The sequence below is a fragment of the Oncorhynchus mykiss genome, chromosome 13 (assembly GCF_057628025.1).
Source record: "Oncorhynchus mykiss isolate SJ-2025 chromosome 13, ASM5762802v1, whole genome shotgun sequence".
NCBI lineage: Eukaryota > Metazoa > Chordata > Actinopteri > Salmoniformes > Salmonidae > Oncorhynchus > Oncorhynchus mykiss.
This window is the reverse complement of record NC_143034.1, coordinates 28641070-28641661: the sequence shown is the minus strand read 5'-3', so window position 1 is coordinate 28641661 and position 592 is coordinate 28641070.

The following is a 592-nucleotide window of genomic DNA, read 5'->3' as shown; positions in this document are numbered from 1 at the left end:
TCTACTTTAGCAATGTTTAAATATCCATACATAGTTCAGTTACAGAACTCCAGAGATGACATTTACAGAAACAGTGATACCCTCACTGCTTACAGTAGACTACTATAGCCCTACAAATATTTAGATTCATAACTGGAATACACCTACTATGATTTGGCAGATTAACTTGTGCAGAAATCAATTAACCACATAGGCAATGCAAATTACACCAAAAAGATCTAAGTGCTTTTGGCCAACATTATGATCTACACTCAACGGACAGTTTATTAGGTACACCCATCATTGTGCGTCGCAAAACGCCGATCTTCACACCACTGCGCCCTTATTTGCCTGTTTGTGGCCTGCCTGTTAGCTTGCACGATTCTTGCCATTCTCCTTCGACCTCTCTATTCAACAAGCTGTTTTTGCACACAGGACTGCAGCTGACTGGATGTTTTTTGTTTGTCGCATCATTCTCAGTCAATCCTAGACACTGTTGTGCGTGAAAAGCCCAGGAGGGCGGCCAATTCTGAGATACTGGATCTGGCGCGCCTGGCACCGACGATCATACCACGCTCAAAGTCGCTTAGGTCAGGTATTTTGTCTTTTCTAA